Raw genomic sequence first — 17,654 nt, 5'->3', positions numbered from 1 at the left:
AATGAATGAACTTCATCCTTGGAGGAAGGGAATGCTGAGCACCGTGTTTGTTTGTATTGACTTTTCCACTCCGAGTGAAAATTTTGGAGAGGCAGAAACTGGCTACTGAGTGCTTGGCTGGCCCCTGAGAACTCAACAGGTATCAGAGGAGGGGAACAAAAGTGGAGACCCAGCTGTGAAGCGCAACTCTGGGTCAGCGTAGTGTGAGAGCATGAGTCATGGCATCAACAAAATGTGATCACTTACCATTCACTACGACTGGAGAGAGTTTTTTGTTTTCCAGGGACCAAAAAAAAAGAGAGGTTGAGGGGAATTAAGATGAATGAAGAGACCCTGTTTGTGTCAAGGGTAACAAAACGGTATCTTGGAGTCTAGATTAGATTTGATTTCAGAAAAAAAATATATTTGCATCTTGTTCATCCCAATTGTAGACCTACCTGACTGTGGGTCTTTCACAAAGTTGTGGACATGTTGGGGATGGGCACTGACTCTGAAACACCTTTGCAATTGTGGCAGCTAACTCTCTGCACAATAGAGTGCTGGATTTCAACAGGTAAGTGCTGTTGGAACAAACTCGATCAGAGTCAGGCATTCAGAGAAGTTGACATCACTGTGTTCTTTTCATCATAATTAGGTAAAGGTGTAACTTCCAGATCCATTTTCACAAAACTGAAGCGATTCATTATGATTTCATTCTTCCCAAGGGAAGAAGGAGTGCTGCTGTCCACATGGAGAATACGGCACGGCCTTATTGAGAATGATGCCTCCGTAAGCAACACACAGGTGAACCCCGTGTTCCTTTACTGTAGCTCCTTCATCACATAAATGAACTCTTATAAGGGGTGGAGGGTGTTCTCTGTAAAGGTTCAAGCTTATGATTCCTAAATCATTAAGAATTTGTTTTAAAAAAGATCATTTTAATACATTTTCACGTCCTAGCATTCTGAATGTGGAAGTTTTTTTTTTTTCGTGTGCATAGATCAGTAGCATTTTACTCCTGAAAGTCACGAAACATACCCAATATTCGTTCATCATGGAACTTCGAATTTCCTTCCGTTGGCCACAATCACATGTTAGTATGCTAACTGCTTGTCAAGATTTGAAGCAGCAGCTTTGTCAGATGAAAAGTGACAACAGCACCTTGGTTCATTTTAATGGCGTGGTGTGCAACCTGGCCTGGATTCGAGAACTGCTGGCGCCTCCCGTAAACAGGTTGACTTTGGGCACGTTGGCTATTTCTTCATGTTTGACACGGGCATGGCAACTGTGCTTACCATACTGGATTATTATAAGGCTCAAGTGAAATAACAATATGTGAAAGAACTGTGAAAATCTCTCTGTTGATCTTTTCTCCAACTGGAAATATGTTGATGAAATTAATTCAATGTATGTGGGATGGGTTAGATAAATATATTTATGTTTCTCGTGGTTTTCAGAGATTGGTTAGGTGTAGCATAAAACAGCAGTTGGAACAGCAGTTTTAGAACTGTTCTTAGGGTAGACGGCAATGATATTGTGTGTATTTACATAATGCCTGCAGACCTCCCACCAGGGCTGAACAACTAAGTGTCTTTCAGTTAGGGATATCAGCTCAGAACTCAGTGTTTACACACAATTATTTATGCATGAACTGGGGCTCATGCTCTCTCCAAATAGGTAATGGAAATAAGCACCTTGATTTTCCATGAGATTGAGCCCTTTAAAATGCAAGCCTGATACAGATATTCTGCCTACTGTATGGCAGCATTGGAGATGATTCTGTTAGTTAATTTTCTATTACTCATAATGTATGGATATTCTGAACGATTCCATTAGAGTTTAAATAACAGAATTCAGCACAAATTTATTTTTACTGAGCAGAAGAAACATAATTTCTCTGGAACTGCAGCTGCTGTAGTTGGAGATGAGGCTCTTACTATCCCTTAGGGAGATCACTGTCTCCGCCAGCTGACTTAGTTTTTATACAGCCGGCGATTTATTAGATTGCTTTGCTCTTAAGTGTGATAATAGGCCTTATGCTTAGCAAGGTTTAGAGACTTCCAGTGCATTAATATTTTATGGCAATGACAGGCAAGACACATTTTGTTTACCTAACAAGCCAAGCCAGGCCAGGGCTGATGTGTATTGGAGATTAGCACTTTTAACTTGGGGGAATCCTGCCAGTTATATATTTAGGGCTTTGCAATGGCTCTTGGAATTGTAATTCAATCAGTCCTTTATTTGGTACAAAGCTACTATGTGCACACAGATCATCACAGCCTTATAGTCTGGCCTTACTAGGAGGCAACTTGACTGTAAACTGACTCTTGTTAACCATGTAGTGACTGAAGATTTTACTTCATTTGGAAATCAGTCATGAACCAAAAGCTTGGGTATATGCCATTGTATTCCTACACGGCTCAGACAATCCACTCAGTTGATTTGAGTCCCCTATTAGGAAAAGCTGTGTTATGGTAATCTTGATTTCTGTAATTCTATTATTGTGATCTTGTTTTTCGTAATCTATTCAAAACAGTAAAATAGCCAAAGAAGTTCAAATAGCATCCCTACTGAAACAGACCAAGTGAGTTACTGCAGTACCATTTTCTTCTTCCAGAAAGCAAAAAAGAACAGTTTCTAAATTATTGAGTGAAAATCATGTCTCAGTGAACAGTAAACATTAGGATAGGGATTTTCTTTAGTTTCAAATGTTCTGAGTTTTATGTATGTGTTTGAACATAATTTATATGTGCAACATTTGTCCAATGTTGATAAAGACTGTGAGTGCTAAGTATGATTTGTGCACTTGAGTTCGCATGGGAGTTTTTAATCTTCAAAGTTCAATGTTAATGGTGTTAAGAGGTCGGCACTGAATCTGACCTCTGGTGTTCAGAGTGGAGCTTTAGGAATAGATAAGGTCATTGGAGTGGAGCCCCCTGGTGGCTTTATAAAGAACAGAGGGAGACTAGACAGACGCATGCGCACTCTCCTGCCTTGCGATGCCCTGTGCTGCTCCGTGACCGTCCCAGCAAGAACACCACCACCAGACACGAGTCCTCGAACCTCCAAGAACCACGAGCCAAACTAAACTTCTTTTGTTTTCATAAGTAGCTTGGCTCAGTATTTCATTGTAGTGCTGAAAAGTTGAGTAATGCAAGTTTTCCAGCCAAATTATTAGGCACTCAGTTCCAATGTTAAGCTGCATTTTATATGTTATTTGACCTATAGGATGAATTCTAAATATTGTAACTTTAATTTAAATAAGCAGTGGATTTGGGGTTTTCCCAAGTTGTCTGCGTCACCTGAGGTTATTCTTTGAGGCTTTTACTGTTCCAAGACAGGGCCCTCAAGTAGAGACTGCAAAGCTAATGCCAGATGGGTTTTTATATAGTTTTGCAGAAGGAGAGGGAGACGCGGATTTAGAGTACTGGACGATTGAAAGTGAAAGATGTTCAAATAGGCTGAGAAGTGAGTCCATTCCTTCGTGTTCAAAACCAGGAAACACCAGGCACGTGCAATGCCGCAGTGTTCCAGCAAGACCTGAACACACACCGTGGCGAGCCGGGCAAGTCTTCCTGCCTTTGATCATGTTTTATACCACTTGGTGCCAGCCTCAAAGGATCATGGCCAACTCCCTCATCTTGGGGTTGGCGTAAGCTTGCTGTGACTGGAGCTCAGCCTTTATTGACTAAGTCTGCTGAGGTTTCTGAGTGGGGACAGACAAGGTCACCTGTTTGGTTTGGGTTTACAGATTATTTAATTTTTCAAAGTAGGGGTGCAATGGTGGAGGTGAGTGTGACTATGTGTTCAGCTGGACTGAAAATCACAGATGGAATTAATCCTTTGCATGAAACCTCAGGGATCTTTTGGCGTTTTGGGAGTGGGGTGGGGACTTCATGTGGACCCACTGGCGATGTGAGAGAGTGACAGGAAGGATTGACTTCAATATGGGTTCATTAAATGCTGGTAAGGATGCTGCAGTCCGGCTCATCACTGGTTCCTAATTTAGCTTTCCAGAAACGACTTTTCTGGTTGCTAACCTCACAGAACAACAACAAGAGGCAGTGACAGGAAGTGACCAACGGACGTGCTGAACTTTCTGGAAAGGAGCAGAGACGTGTAGGCATTTGTGCTTGAGCACGTGGGTGCATGGGCTCTCCACGTTATGGATTTTGTTCAAGCACTGCTTTTTTTTTTTTTTCCTCTGTCCCTCGCCTTTCCAGAGCTCTAGGGCTTTCTAACCTGAGAGTAGCTGAAAAGACCACATTGTTGGGAAAGAGCTGACTCTCGCTTTCTTCGGGGAATTTCGAGGCTCAGTGACTTGGAGCAAATCACAAGGCTGGTGATTGGCTTTGCCTCTGTTTTTATAAGTGATTAAAAAGAAAACCACTTCAATAATCCTCAGACCTCTGCTCTCGGCTGGGATCTCTTCCAACCAGGCCTGCTTGGCGGAACCCTGGGAGGAGGCAAGCATGGGGGCTCTGGGCCAAAAAATTAGAAACGGCAACAAAGACGTTGGAACCAAAAACGTCCATGTGGGCCAGAATTCAAGGGCAGTAACTTTTTCTCCCCTGGGGTGAGCCTCGCATTGGAGTCTGCAGTTCAACTTTTCAATGACCCTCTCTCAACTTTCAGGGACTTCCAGAACCTTCCAGAATTATTCTGTATACAATCATTGGAACACACAAACAGGTTGGCTCTGATTCACTGTTAGAAAATGTAGCAATGATGAAGACTGGGAGGTGATTTGAACTGTAAGATTTTTATCTGTTTTTAAAATTTGCAGCTGAGAAAGCTCGCATCTGCTTCCACCCCACATGTCCTCAATGACCAGGAAAACAAGGAGTGGGGAATTCAGCCTGGGCTTCCCTGGGACACAAGTGCTTGACTCATCACCAGCCGCTGCCTCCCAGGTTGCACACTGATGGGCAGCTGGATCCAAGTCAGAGTACTCGGGATGGGAACCAGGTACTCTGCTATCAGGTGCAAGCATCCTGAGTGGTGTCCTACCAGCTAGGCCAAGCACTCTTCCTTGCCCGGGTTACAATTTCAAAGGGCAGTGATGTTGAGTTGTTGGGGGCAGCCATGCTATCTTGGGAGAACCCTGAAATGAAGGAATTTCAAGACAGCTGTCTAAAACACAATAAGAACCTAAATTCAGATACTATTGAAAACAAGTAAGAACTAAGAATCTAAATTCATATACTATTCTTCATATTGGCTTGTGCTGTTTTTCATTTAAATACCCATATATCAGTTTTTAAGTCTACATCAGTTGCCTGGCCAGTGTGGGAGGCAATGGGCTCTGAAGTCTCTGTGTAGGGGGAACTCAGCTCCAGCGTCTTCTTGGTCCATAGTCTCTGATTAACTGATCTTCTGGCCTTTGCTCATCTACAAAATAGAAATGAGGAGGAATGTACCTCCTTAGTGTTGCCCAGTGCAATGAAAAAAAAAAAAACCTGCATATGTAAACTATTTTACACAGTTTCTGTAGTATGTGGAATACTTAATATGAAAGACTTTATTACCTTTTGGACTAGAAATTTAAATTTTTCTGCTTTGTATTCCCATGTCATTTTTTAAAAATGATGAATAAATGATAGTAGTTGTGGAAGATAGTGATTTGTAGACCTTTTTACTAACTCCTGTTTTGGCCTAGGGCATCAAAATATTGCCATATATTTTTTAATCAAAGTGGTAATCAGAAAATATTTGTTATAGGATGTTGTAGCATGTATTCCTTTCTGTGACCCACTGAAGTTTCACACATTTGTCCATCCTGGAGTGATAATGAGTTTCATGTCTTTGAATGCTTGAACATTTTCTTATGTTTACACTCTTCTGAATGCAAACAGAAAACAAGGTTCAATAAACAAATGCCTACCCTTAGAATCACGTTTAGTAATAATGTTTTAGATTGCTTTAAAATACATTCTGTTGGCATTTTTGTTTAACCCAGAAATATCTTGATGAAAAGCCAATCCAGGAGTAATTACATGAGCTCTGTGCGTAAGACATGCTATTTTGTTTTATGCTGTTAGCTGTTATGCTGTGTAATACTACATGTATTTGTACAATGGTCAAAACATTAGAAATAATTAGTCTAAAAGTGTTTAAACCTCAACAGAAAACACTTGTGCCCGGAAAGATCTAAATATTTAATGAGATTTTTGAAAACCACAATTACAGCTTTTTAGAGAAAAGGAACTTTACCTCCGAGACCCGAAAAAAGACTGTTTATTGTCTCAAGAAAGAGACTTTTTGTATTTTAATGTGTAATTTAATAAGAATCGCACCCTGGTAATCTTAGCCTCTACATCTTGAGAAGAAAAACAGAAAAGTCATGTCAGAAATATATTTTAGAAGGGTAGCACTTATTTATTTCTTAGGAAAATGTCCAAAGTATACAGAAGGCAGAAATCTTACTCTGACTGTTTGAGTTTATTGAATTTTCTGAGCCTTGAAAATCATACACAGTTCTCCAGGGGCACCTATAAGGGTGTATTACATCATAAAGTACACCAAGGATAGTAACCCATGTTATTAAACTGTCAACATACATTATACTACAATTTGTCCTCAATCCAATGCAACTAAAAGCCACATTGTTGGCAGGAAGTTTAAAACATAAGACTATTCTCTAATCATCTAAAGCCTAAAGTACTTTGGGGAAAAAATGCTGTAATAATCGCTCCACTACTCTATAGCAGCATGTGTGAGTTTCACTGGTTTTGTGCCGCAAACGTTCAGCTGTTACGAGAAAGGATTCAGAAGGATTACCACTGAAAGGCTTTGCTAGCAATGCTGTAGCTGTCTCATGTCACAGCATATTAATAATGGTGTTGTAGAATACCAGCAGGGAGAAATACATCTTAGGATCTAGAATTTAAATGCTCAGTTTGCACACAAATGTTTTACAGAAAGTCTGATCTGGTAGTGTCTATACCACGAGAAGTATAGAAATTTGTGTTTCTTTAAACTCCGAAATTTAGGCAATTCTGCAAAAATACGGATGACTAGGTGGTGACTAATATTTTCTACACCACTTTATTTCAGAATTAGGTAAAAGTGCTTGTGGAATGGGGAATTCTCTAATGGAGAGGAAAGTTCTCTGTAAAGATGGTGAAAAGTTGCCTCTTGCGGGTGCCAAGTATCATGTCATGAGAAATACCAGGTGCTTCCTCGAAGCATTCCAAAGTTAGCAGGAGCAGTGAGCGATAGGGGTAGCCCACGGTAATTACTTTACCAAATTTCAGCTCGTGAGTAGGAAGAGCAGGGAAACATTGGAACGGAGCATTCACTGTCTGCAGCCAGAGCTGTATCCGCCCACGGGACTGTAGGTCTATCTCAGACTGCGCGAGGGATGCATTGCATTTGGAAATACGAATATCATCGTGTTGTTGTTGTTCGTGGAAAATTGGTGACACATGCAATGTGATTGTTTTTCATTGCATAATTCCACTGAGTTGATAGGAAAACGCAGGGAGCCTGTGCGGTGAAGGCAACAGCTCCCCCTGTGGTTGCCCACATCCGTGCACTTCCTGGAACCCTGTTCAGCCCCAGCAAAATACAAACCTGCTGAAGTCAGTCTTCTTCCAGTGTTCTTCTGTGAAGGGGAAAATCCTTGGAACGACTCGGCAGGCTGTGTGGCCATCCTCCTGGCAGGGGCGCACCTCCACCTAACTTCAGATCATGTCATGTCTTGCTGTCTGTGCTTCACCCCTAGCTTTCTGCTTCTCACGCCTGCTGCGCGCGTCACTGGGACACATGCTTCCATCTTCAAAGGGAAACCGCTGTAAGACAACCTGCCCCAGCCTCCAGTGTTAGGCATTGCGCCGTTCTCATATTTTCTTTATTAGGACTTGTTGGTTTGCTGTCTGTATTTATGGGAATATTTGTTCATCTGTCTCTTCCCTGGGGTATCAGTTCCATGCAAGAAGAGCTATTATTTTTGGAGTCTTTGTTTTTAAATATTGTATCTCCAGGATCGAGTGCTGTCCGGATCATAGTTGGCACCACATAGTTTTAAAGTTAGTGAAATGGTGAACAACTGTAGCAAGTTGCACTAAATCTAAGACTATAAATATAAGAATCAGTCTCTTTAATTTTTCCAGCAGTGACTAGGAAGGAATTATCTCTCAAACATATACTAGCATTCCTTTTGTAAAATCTGTGATAACTTGGAATTTTGGCAGGGTCTAAGGGGGACAGTGATGGATCTGTCTGTAGAATCATAAGATTTTTAAGAAGATTGTTATATTTTAGAGACACTGATACAAATGAAGAACTGCCTTCTGCTGATTCACTACACCGATGCCCTACAATGTCCAAAGCTGGGTCAAGGCCAAAGCTGAGAGCCTGGGAACCCAGTCCAAGTCTCCCGCATGAATAGCAGAAACCCAATTATTTGAGCCATCACCTGCTGCCTCCCAGGGTATGCATTGGCAGGAAACTGCCATTGAACCCAGGTCCTCTAGTTTGGAATGCAGGCATCTAACTACTAGGCTAAATGCATTCCCCACCGTGAACCATTTTGATCCTTAGAATGTTATATCTGCTATAGATGAATGCCCCCTTCCCCTAAGGAAAACCTTTTGAATGATGTTTAGGAATTATTTGCCAGTGTCAGAATCCATCTCTGTCACCATGATGCAATTGGTGATAGGGTCAGCTAACCACTCTGATCTTTGTTCCTAGCTTAGAAATGGCCATGTTCAAAGGCCTCTAGCCCCTTGCGGAGAAATGAAATTTAAAAAAAAAAAAAAAATTTGCTGAGTCAACTTTGACATACCATGGCTTAACCCTTTCCATGCCATTGTCAGAGATGGTACCAGTTGGTTCTGGTATATGTCCCCTTCAATACATCAGTCGTCTCCTCAACCTACTTAATTTTGTATAATGTGCTTTCAATCTATAAAAACTATGTGTAGCGTATGTCCTTTTATATGTACTACATTTAAGTTTTCTGTATCTTCCTGGAGTGTTCCATTAGCTATAGAATCATGATTTTCCAAACCCTTCTATGACTTACTGTGTGTGGAAGTTCTCCATCACAGGTGTCTAATGATACCACATTTTGAACATTTCAGCATTTACAAGAAGTATTTTGAAGTCCAGCGTCTAAGTGGTTGTGACTCGGGATTTCCTGAAAGATGGAGATTTCCTGGAAACATTTCTTCTTCGGTGGCAGTGACAGCTAGCTGTCTGCCCAAGAGTCACGTGTTCCTCCCCTGTTGACTCTGCTGGAGAGAGACTGCTGACCAGACAGCATCGGGAATTCACAGGAGTGAAAGGAGAGCCGTGGTAAGCCCCTGAGCCTTGTGCTAAGCTACTGAGGTTTTAGGGTTTATCTGTTAGAACAGCTATTGTAACTTCACTAATGTAGTTCCTTACAGTAAAAGTAATTGAGCTCAGCTGGAACATAGAAATACACCCAACAGCATGACCTCCTTAGCCGAAAGGTCTCATGGAAAACTCCTGCCCACTCTGGCTGGTGATCCCTCAGAGAAAGAAAAACACTGCCCCCTCTTATTTCCTTTTTTTTTTTTTTTGTGACAGGCAGAGTGGACAGTGAGAGAGACAGAGAGAAAGGTCTTTTGCTGTTGGTTCACCCTCCAATGGCCGCTGCAGCCAGTGCGCTGCGGCCTGAGCACTGCGCTGACCGATGGCAAGAGCCAGGTGCTTCTCCTGGTCTCCCATGGGGTGCAGGACCCAAGCACTTGGGCCATCCTCCACTGCACTCCCTGGCCACAGCAGAGAGCTGTCCTGGAAGAGGGGCAACCGGGACAGAATCCGGCACCCCGACCGGGACTAGAACCCGGTGTGCCGGTGCCTCAAGGCGGAGGATTAGCCTAGTGAGCCGCGGCGCTGGCCCTTATTTCCTCTTAAATATGTTTCAAGCTTCCTGATATGCTTTCAGGGTCGAAACACATTCTATGTAGTAGATTACGCTCTTTTTTTTTTTTCCCTGTGGGATATCTTATAGAAAATGAAGAAAATTCACAATAAGCAAATGTGTAGTTTACTGATTCACGCAGTGCCTCATAACATCCCATATTGTCTCTGATTCTGTAATTAAAAGTATAAGGCAGAGGAATAAAAAAGATAATGAGAACTCAGGAGGCATTCACATCCTAAAATATTCAGAATGAAGAGCCTTGATGAGCCAAATGTGTAGTGCTTTTAATGTTTCTTTTTCTAATCTGATGGTTAGGAATATCGCACAGTCAAATTAATGTAGGGTTGTGACGCCATGATCTAGAAGAATTGAATTTACTGCCTAAATGTTATTAGCTCCTGGTACATTTTTTTTTTCAGTTCAAATGAGTGTGTGTTTATTGTTTATTAAAATTCATTAATGTATTTTTCAATGTCTATTAAGGGAAAATATTGGTGGGCTGAGATTTATAAACTGATATCTTCAACTCTTACGTGCAAGTCACTGCGTTTCATTGTTGGGTATAAAATATTAGAGATGATTTCTATTCGTACATTTGTAGCCATGTGTCAATACATTTTTAGATACTGCTTACTTTCTTAATTTTTAATGTACAGGTCCTTTTATGCAGTTAAACAGTTACTCTTGTTTATGTACAAGTGCATATGTTTGGTAACCTTCTCACACCTAATCACTGACCAACAGGTAATGTGACCAATGGGTAGCAGTAGCCTTCCCCTTTGTGTCGGGAAAGCTGACTAAATGGAGTTAAGCAAGTCCAAGCAGTCACTAATAAGTTAGGCTTCATTGTATTTTCTGTTTCAAACAAAAGAGAATTATATTGGATGTTGTATTAATCAGCATTTCATTGGGACAGCAAAATACCTGAGAGAAGTTAATGTTATAAATGTAGAGAAAAGTTTGGTGTGACTGACAGTTCTGGAGGTTGACAGTTCAAGACTGGGGGCTCTATGTGAAACATCTGGCGAGGGTGTTCTTGCTGGGTGTGTGATGCATAGTCACAGACTGTCACATGGCCATAGGGAACGCCTGTCTGTGTCTCTGTGGTTTCGAGTAAAGCCGCCAGGATTTAAGCACGGGGCCTCGCCCCTAGCAGTCCAGCCCAACCCAGTTCCCTCCCAAAGGCTCCATCTTATGGCTCTGTAATCAGATTGAGTGTCCACCCTTTTAGCACCCTTAGTGCAGGGCTTTGGAGACCAAACCTGTAACACATGGGCCTTTGAAGGTCTTTCTACAATGAAGCTGATAGCCACACCTTGGCAGGTGCACCTTTTGGCGTTTGTGGTGAACTGGTATCATTAATTTGTTTACAGTGATATTACCTCTGTCAAGGATTGATTTTTTTTTAATGAAACAGGTAAAATTTGTCATGAGTTCATTTTCAGACTTGCTTCCAGGTTATTCACTAAGAATTTTGAGACATACAAATTCATTATCTTGTCACCACGAGGCCAAATGACCTTGACAAAGCTTCCAGCACCTTTAACATCTGGTCGAAGTGCATGAGGCTACTTCACAGAGTTGGAGAAAAAATTGAATTAGATATGTCTATTTTGGTGTGGAGAAGATTTGAAATCCATGTGTAGCTTTTTCATAATGTACATTTTTCATGAGCTTTTTGAAGACACCTTGTACTTTGTAAGAGCATAGATATAGCCACAGAGTGAATATGAATGGGATTTTGTCATTGGGTTACTTTATAAAATTCAGAAGTAATATATGAAAAGTTGTAAAATACAACTCATATATTATAAAGTTCATAAAACAGGAAAATATAACAAGATCAATGACTAAAATGCTTATATTGGTAACTCTTATCCATGCCAAGAAACACATTAGTGCCTATGGCCTTTGCATTATAATATGTATGTACTTGGTTAGTAGATTCTTATTTGGTCTTAGCTTTCCTGTGTTGAGTCATGATATTGGCCTATGCCTTCTCAAAAATATATGTATAAAGGTTCTATTAATGGTACAGGAATATTGTGTCTCACTTCCTCGCATAATACATCAGGAAAATTTTCCTATTACTTTTCTCTTGAGATAGAAGAGGTCAAAATGTTTGTTGATTTTCTTGTTCTTCGAAATTTATGTTCTAAAACAATCATCTCTTGCTAATATTTCTGAATTTGGAAAATATATAAATTAGAAAAGTAGCGTGGATCTCTATCTGCGGCGTTGTGGCAGATATCAGCTGCCTGGGAAGAGTGCTCCCAAACTCATTGTTTCTGCTGCTTGTTAGGCACACGTTGCTGATTCTCAGGGAACTATACTTGTCACCTGTTAGCCAGCAGATTAGATTTAAGCTGTTCATTTTTATCTTCAGAATGAATCCATTTGTCATGTCATTATAGCTGATATTGCCAAATTAATCTCTTGCTGCTCTTAGAAGGGAAAATAAAGTGTCTCATTTCCTAATGACATCACAATTACCATGAGTTTGGTGGCCACTGTCTGCTTGTGCTCCTGGGGCTTAGCACATGTGGCCTATGACATGAGCAAGTTGACCCGGTCAGAGCTTGAATTCAGTAATCGTGAGCTCAGGATTTATACTTTATCAAGAGTTTTTTTTTTTTTTTTTTTTTTTTTTTTTTTTTTGCAATGGGCAAAGAGGTAGCTGGAGTAGTTTTTTTCTTTTATATGTACCTTGAAAAATGTGCATTTTAGATATTATCCATGAGTTCTGTAGTTGAAGACACTGAAGTAGAAACATTGACTGACTCCCTCAAGAACAATGTGTGAAGATTCTTCACCCAGTCCATGGAGAAAGCATACTGGGAAAAAGCCAGACATAGATTTCAAAATCTTTGCATACCCAAACAAACATATCTTTTAATTCTGTTTTCTAGTCACCATTCAGAGCGAGTAGTTGTGGGCACCCTGAATGTTCGGCTTTAGGCTGTGGGTTATTCTGGTGGGGATGATGTTTTCATACCTGCGAACGTGCTGTACCTCTGAGATCCTTACAAAATCTACACTCATGCAAACCGAAGGGAAATTTATGTCACATGTTCATTATCTTTTTCAAAAAAATACTTACTCGTCTTTTACTAAAATGTAACTAAAATTACAATTACCCATTGAATTGTGTTTTTGTATTTTAAATGTTGCAGAGAGAAAAATACCAAGTAGGTTAGGTCATCAGGCACAACTGTTTTAAAAGATGCAATCCAGAGTCCCAAAGAGACTTTAAAGTTGGGTTTGTTGTCAAGTGTGCCATTGGGTTATAGAGAAATTCAACAAAGAAATCAATTGTTATTATTAGTGCGGGGTTTGCTCTAAATTAATGATGTATGCTGTTAACGAACCATTGCCACAAAGCTAATAGAGCCAGAGAAGTAAATGCTATTCCCAGCTCTGTATGTATTCCCCTAACACACTTGAATCAGCCAGTACCCAACCATGAAAGCTGTATTGATCTGGACAGTTTTTTAAACAGTAAGTAAAAAAAAAAAAAAGTGTCTTCCAGATGGGAAAAATGATGTGATTATAAAAATTCATTTTCTTTTCAATTTTCAAAAAAAAATGTCAGGGTACAGACAGCATGAAAAAATACATCTTAACAGAGAATACCTTTTGACTGTGGAAGGGATCCAAGGAAAAAATTCAATGGACGGGTAGCAATATAACACCCGAAATATTTGTGCTGTAGAATATACGGATGAAAACTTTCTTTGGATTTTCAAACATAGAATCACTTTTACCTGATTTTGCTAAGTGACATGCATTTGTCATTGAAAGTAAGCTTCCAGTATTTAATGATAAATGCAAATCATCTGTGTTTAAAAAGAAAGATGACCTCAATTTGAACCACTTGCACACATCGCAAGCACGGATGTTCGGAAGGATATTTGGATTTATGTAGAAGCTGCAACTTCCCTCATTTAATCAGTAACATTTGAACTCCATTTCTTCTCTGGAAGAGAGAAATGCAGAGAAAACCTTTGTGTGTGTGTGCAGTGATGATCCTGAACACAGAGTGGGGGTGGCAGAGGGGTCTGACTGCAGAGGGACTTGAGACTGAATAAATTAGGTAAGCGAATACAGCTTTTATGGCTCCCTTTGAAATCAATCCAAGATGTCATCATCCCTCTCCCACAATGCCCAGCAGATGAAACCCTGCAGTCAGCTCTGTCGTAAGCTATTTTATCCTGTTTTCATAGCACAAAGGGAAGAACCATAAATAACTTTTCAGAAAGACTGAAATTTGAGAAATTCTATAAACATAGACTCTAAAACCAAATTTTTGAGGAAAAGAAAAAAATTGGATTTTTGGGAAATTAATTTAATGATCCTTGATCCTATGAGACAAAACACTCTACTGAAAAAAAAAGTATATTTTGGGATGTTCCTTTATTGTCATACAATGAAAAGCACACATCATGTAACCCACTTAAACGCACACACAAACTCACACACTCCACTGGGAAAACACCTTATGAAAGACCAACGGAAAGTGATTGAGAGCCGAGCATTTCCATATGCATGTGAATCCTCATGTAGCTCTGTGCTTGAGGATCTGTTCAAGCAGACAGACCGTCAGTCCAGCATAGAATGACCATGACTGTGACAGCTGCAATCATGGACAGTTATGGCAGCACCCACGCTGCAGTATGAATCGCCGTTCTTGGGCTGTACCGTCTTTTTTTATGGTAGCTGCATTTTTGTTTTTGGAAAACTGATGCATATTAAAACTGAAAAAACACTTCACGTTTGTATGTCAGACACAGTTAAGCTGAGAAAACTGTAAGAAAGGTTTTCATCTATGTAGATGTCTGTGTGTGTAGCTGTGTGAAGATTTGAGAGGAGGCCTTACCATGTGTCCTTCTCTATAGCAGTATGATGTTAAGCACTGCTGGCCTTTGACTTTGAAAAAAATCCTTCTAGCGTGATTGAGAAAACAAAAAGTGCACCTACATATTTACTGAAACTGGGAGGACTGTTGTTTGTTTTTTTTTTTTAATCGTAGATTCAGATATGCTTCCTGTAATTAGTTATGAAGATATTATTACTGAAGCCTTCATGTTCTTTGGATCCATATTTTCTAAGCAAGAAAAATTAAGGCCAGAGGGAATAATTATGCTTTTCCAAATATTAAGACAGAATATTTAGCAAAATATTATAAAAGCCTCAACCACACACTTAGCAAAACAGCGATTTGGCAGAGTGGAGGGTTATAAGGGACAAACCAGGCAGCACAACACCCTAGCAGTGATTTCCACTTTTCAGCCATGTGTTCTGGCACAGTGAATTGGCCCAGCCATTAGCCCAAAGCAGCCTTGGGCTGGAGCCAGTCCCAGCTCTGCCAGGCATTAGCTATGGCACTTGGGTAAGTCACTTACCCCCTCTCTGTGCACTTTTCTCGGCTATAAAAGAGAATAATGTTCACTCCATTTACCTCGTTATTAAGGACACAAGAGTACCTCATGTGAAAAGATATTTAGTACTGAAACTCATGAATGTGTCTTGTTAGATCTTCGTTAGTACATCATCTGTTATCTCTGTTGCCATGCTCATTTGCTACTGTGCACTTCAGACAAGCATGGTTTTGAGTCTTTGAACTTGGGCTGTGAAATGAGTTCCCTACAGCTCAGTAAGCAGCTATATAAACTAGTCTGTATCTGTGTCTATATGCTGTATGTTAATATATGTTAAGTACTGAGAGGTCTTCAAGAAGTTCATGAAAGGGTGTACTATGCAAAGAATGATGCATGCATTTCAATTTTTTTTGCACAGAAAATGAATTTATGTTTTAATTCTGTTTTCTGCAGACTTTCTGAGGACCTCTCATACATGCATATATTTACAAGTATATGTGTTGAGCACTTGCGTTTGTTCCTTGGTTCTCAATCTACAGTCCCAGCACTCTGCGTCCCTGGCCGTTTCCCAGGATGCCTGCAAGGTCAGACTTTTCTGAGGACTGAGACCTTGCCTGCCTTTCTTACCCTTCTCCTTTCCAACTGTGCACTGCCTTTTCCAGGGGCTTCCTGACAGGTGTCGTTGCAGGGGATTCCGCGCGGGAGCTGGTAGGGGGAGCCGACCATCTTCTGTCTTCCACTAAATATAATGAGCTGCTAAGTGTAAAACTCTGTCTTCTCACTAAATCTGTGTGTATGTTTGAATAATTTCTTACTTCCAGTTTCTGAGACAGCCAACATCAATAGAATTTACACACAGAAAGATGTGCAGGGGCCTTCATTAGGTTTTTTTTTTTTTTTTTTTTTTTTTTTTTTTTTTTTTACAGGCAGAGTGGACAGTGAGAGAGAGAGAGAGACAGAGAGAAAGGTCTTCCTTTTGCTGTTGGTTCACCCTCCAATGGCCGCCACGGCTGGTGCGCTGCGGCCGGCGCACCGCACTGATCCGAAGGCAGGAGCCAGGTGCTTCTCCTGGTCTCCATGGGGTGCAGGGCCCAAGCACCTGGGCCATCCTCCACTGCACTCCCTGGCCACAGCAGAGAGCTGGCCTGGAAGAGGGGCAACCGGGACAGAATCCGGCGCCCCGACCGGGACTAGAACCCGGTGTGCGGGCGCTGCAAGGCGGAGGATTAGCCTAGTGAGCTGCTGTGCCAGCCCCTTCATTAGTTTTAAGAGTGGAAGGATCACTGAGACTGAAGAGTTGGAGAACCGTTGATTGAGACCAAGCTCTGACTTCGTCCTCGGAGAAGGATGGGAAGAAATGGTTTTGGTTTGTGAAGACTTTATCCTCTGGTCCCATCTGGAGGTTCACTGTGTCCAGACTCATTCTGTAGCATCTTCTGGTTCTTTGTGTATCATTTTGATCTGTGTTGAAATAGTTCCTTCTTCATAACAGAATTATTACAACAAATACAAGCACATTTCACTTAGAAAATTGGGAACTAGCAGTCCTGAGTTTTTACTTTAAGCTTGGAAGATGCCATGCGACTTTGAAATGTATTTAATCTTGCAGGAAATGGTTTAGCCAAAGCAGCAGCAGCTTAGGATGAAAACAAGGAGAAACTTGTAGTTTCCAGTGCTTTACTAAATTTGTATCACAAATGGCAAGCTGCCTTACACACGCCCCCAGAGAGGTCAGCATCATCATCCACAGATAGCTCTTGGAAAATGACTGTGTAGCACTGAATTGGTTTTGCTGAAGCGAGACTCTGTGATGGGATGTATTCGCCTGGACGTACACAGCCTCTAGGAGACAGGAAAACAAGCATCACTCATTGTTAGCGCTCTCTTCCAAATCTCCTGCAATGCAAACTGGGACTTGGGAGGCATGCATTCAAAGGGGATAGGCGTGTGAGTGACGGCGCTGCCCTGCGCGGAACTGATGTCTTCAGTAGGTCTCAGCAACCCATCTCCCTAAGTATGCAGCACTCAACCTTAAAAATGGCACTCAAAAAAATCGACCTCAAAAGGGAATCCTAAAAAAATCTTTTCAAGGTTTTTCTGTGTAAGTGACTCCAGGCAATTAACTTATCTTAATATTTATCCTAGTGGTGACTTGTTTTATCATTCTGATCAATTATTTGAGATTATGATTGCATGGTTATTCAACTTCAGCATTTCTAAAAAGTTTGCCGGGCTTTGAGGGAAGTTTTTAGTTTCTCATGGACCATGAACGACGACTTGAAAAAGAAAAAAAAATAATAATAAATTGAAAATACAAATGAGCCCATACACCTATGAGGGCAAGAGTTAAACAATTTGGAGTGGTTGAGCCTGGTGAATTTTCTTCCTCTAGATAGCTG

General features: G+C 40.9%; 1 long non-coding RNA gene across 3 annotated transcripts in view; it reads left to right on the top strand.

Annotated features, from left to right (window-relative positions):
- The first annotated feature begins 522 nt into the window (after positions 1 to 522).
- LOC103347859 (uncharacterized) overlaps positions 523 to 17,654 on the top strand; it is a 210,790-nt gene continuing 193,658 nt past the window's right edge. The window contains exons 1-2 of one of the 3 annotated variants that reach the window (XR_011389676.1): positions 523 to 783; positions 9,069 to 9,282. This is a non-coding gene — a long non-coding RNA (uncharacterized lncRNA). The remainder of the gene's footprint in view (positions 784 to 9,068; positions 9,283 to 17,654) is intronic. The other 2 variants (XR_007918935.2, XR_516366.3) reach the window with 2 other exon arrangements.

The sequence above is a fragment of the Oryctolagus cuniculus genome, chromosome 6 (genome assembly GCF_964237555.1).
Source record: "Oryctolagus cuniculus chromosome 6, mOryCun1.1, whole genome shotgun sequence".
Classification (NCBI taxonomy): Eukaryota; Metazoa; Chordata; class Mammalia; order Lagomorpha; family Leporidae; genus Oryctolagus; species Oryctolagus cuniculus.
The sequence above is the reverse complement of the archived record's forward strand: the minus strand, read 5'-3'. Positions and strand labels throughout refer to the sequence as shown.